Source organism: Silene latifolia, chromosome 2 (assembly GCF_048544455.1).
Source record: "Silene latifolia isolate original U9 population chromosome 2, ASM4854445v1, whole genome shotgun sequence".
Taxonomy (NCBI): domain Eukaryota; kingdom Viridiplantae; phylum Streptophyta; class Magnoliopsida; order Caryophyllales; family Caryophyllaceae; genus Silene; species Silene latifolia.
The window spans coordinates 105,937,218-105,940,238 of NC_133527.1; the positions used below are offsets into that span (position 1 = coordinate 105,937,218).

At 42.3% G+C, this 3,021-nt stretch overlaps 1 non-coding gene across 1 annotated transcript; it reads right to left on the reverse strand.

Moving 5' to 3' along the window:
- Positions 1-1,154: 1,154 nt before the first annotated feature.
- LOC141645068 (small nucleolar RNA R71) lies at positions 1,155-1,260 on the reverse strand. The gene has a single exon (XR_012544661.1). It is a non-coding gene; the product is annotated as a small nucleolar RNA R71 (small nucleolar RNA).
- Positions 1,261-3,021: the final 1,761 nt, after the last annotated feature.

Genomic DNA, 3,021 nt, shown 5'->3' on the forward strand with positions numbered 1-3,021 from the left:
GAGTGCACGCTTCTAAGTTACCTTTAATCTGGTTAATATTACTCCTAGATCGGAAGATTGGATTAAATAGACTTGCTATGAACAGTAGACTACCCTAATGAGGACGGAAGTTAAGTTAGTGGAAATCTAGGATAGAAAGTGGACCGGAAGGACCTTTCTTGTATCCCTCTCACAGTAGATTGTCTAGACTATTTGCAGCTGAGTCGATAGACTACCATGGTGAACCGAAATCCTGGCGTGCTTTCTTTATTTGATCATCTTTATCACATTTCTCTACTTTTATTACTCTTGTTTAATTTCTCTTTTCCTTGATCTTTTATTAGTTTAGAAACCAAAATCAAACTCCTATTTTGTGACCCAATAGATGAATCTTTAGCAAATATCTTGCCTTCCTGTGGATACGATCCCGACTTCCCTAGCTATATTAGTTAGAGACCAGTTGGTTATTTTTGGTAGGTATACGATTAGCCTGTCAAATTTTGGCGCCGTTGGCGGGGAGGCAATAGCCCTATCTGTTTTTGTTTTCGTTTATTTTTATCCGTCTCAGGGAATTTTTATTCCTTGAGACAGTTCTCATTTATCTCTTTCAGTGTTGTGTATGCCCAGGTCGAACAGATCGCCTGAACCAGAAAGACTGTTTCGGCATAGACTCCGTCTGCAAAGAGAAATTCGAAAGGAAGACTTGAGTACTTTTGAACCCGAGCTACAACACTTCTTATTTGCAGAAGACCAGTCTTGTGAAGAAGACAATATCATTTCTGTTAACAAACCAGTAAAGATGCCTAACATTGCAAGTCACTCAGAGCCCAAAGCATCCTCGATTCCTAAAGGTTTTAATCTCGCAACTGAGGACGGTAACACTTTCGATATCCGTCCGTCTTACATAAATTTGGTGGAAAGAAACCTGTATCGAGGTGTGGCGGGTGAAGATCCGCAAAAGCATATGGAAGTCTTTACTAACTATTGCTCTATTATTCCCGCCACTAAGGGAGTAACACATTACAAGATAAAGGAAGTGCTTTTTCCTTTTTCTCTGACTGACTCAGGCTGTGAGTGGCTGACTGATCTTGACCGGACTGCTGCTGGTATCACCAACTGGGAGACTCTCGCACTTGCCTTCTACAAAAGATACTTCCCTCCACAACGCACTATTCAGCTGAGGGGTAAGATTACTAGTTTCAAGCAGGCACCTGATGAGAATTTCTATGAAGCTTGGTGCCGGTTCAAGAAGTTGGTGAGGTCTCTTCCTCACCTTGGTTTTAATCAGTGGTATTTGTGCAACCAGTTCTACAATGGGTTGTATGATGACCACAGAGCTATACTTGACGCCTCATCCAATGGGAGATTTCAAAAGAACATTGATGACGATAAGGAATGGGGCATTATTGAGGAGATGGCGACCCATTGTGCTGAATATGGGAACCCCAGGGACGGAATTCGGACTGTTCACTCGGTCGATAATGTGGTCGTGGCTCAGTTGGAAGCCATGAATGTTCGTTTTGATAGATTAGAAATACAAGCTGCTGGTGATCAACAGACTGTTCATCTATTGACTAGACAGGAAACTGTCACCTATGAAAGATGTGGGAGTAATGACGGTCATAGTGCTATTAACTGTCTGACAGACAAAGAACAAGTCCTTTCCTTTCAGCAATATAGGCAAGGAGGAGGTTCTTATTACAATAATCAAGGGGCAGTCCATCCCAATTTGAGGTGGACAAGTCAGAATGTTCTTAATCCAACTCCTGCACCACAACAGCAGCAAGCTTATGTCCCTCCTCATAAAGCTCAACAAGGCTTTCAAAAGCCTCATTTTTTTCCTCCGCCGCATTAAGGAGCTTCATCTTCTAGTGGGGTAAGTGAGCTGACTGAGCTAAAGACAATGATTCAATCATTGACAAAGCAATTGCAGATGAGTGACCAACAGAAGGAAGCTTCAATCAAGTCACTTGAAACTCAAGTTGCTCAGTTGGCCACAAGCCAATCCACAAGAACACCGGGTCATTTGCCGTCCCAATCTGAGAAGAATCCACATGAGACGGTAAACTTGATTAATTTGCGAAGTGGTCGTTCTTATGAAGAACCAAAATTGTCGACTTTAGATGATATATCAGACCCGAGGGAAGCTACTTTTGATGATGGAAAGGCGTATAATGCTGAAAATATGCCAAGCACGAAAGAAATACTCGATCGACTGATTTCTGGTGGTCGATCGAGTAGAAATGTTGAAGAAAGAACTCGATCAAATGGAAATGTTGCTCGATCGAGTGAATTGGATATTCAGGGAATCGATTGAGAGGTTAAAACCACTCGATCGAGTGGAAATTTTGAAGAGATTGTTCGATCGAGTGGAACTTTGCCTCAATCAAGAGATTGTTATTGCTCGATCGAGTGAAAGATCACCAGAAAGGACTCGATCGAGAGGTAAAAAGACTCGATCGAGTGAAAAAGAGCTTGAACCTGTTGAGACGTTGGAAGAGAGGAACAAATGGCTCGAGATTCCTATTACGGTGCCCTTTCCAAGGAGACTACAAAGCACCAAAGCTAATCAACAGTTCGGGAAATTTGTCGAGCTCCTGAAAAGCTTACATGTTACTATTCTATTCACCGAGTTGCTGACTCAGGTACCCTCTTACTTAAAGTTTATGAAAGAAATTTTGTCGCGTAAGAGGCATATAAACGATCATGAGACAGTAGCTTTAACTGAGGTAGGGACCGCCCTAGTTCAAAATAAGTTGCCACCTAAACAGTCAGACCCGAGTAGTTTCTCAATTCCGTGTCATATAGGAACCCATTTGATTGATAACGCACTATGCGATCTTGGTGCTAGCGTGAGCGTCTTACCTTTGTCTCTCGCTAAGAGACTTGGTTTGACCAAATTTAATTGCACTAACATGACCGTACAGATGGCCGACCGTAGTATATTACGGCCGTTAGGAGTTATAGAGGACATACCTATAAAGATCGGGAGATTCTTTATTCCCGTCGACTTCGTAGTACTTGACATCCCCGAGAACACTC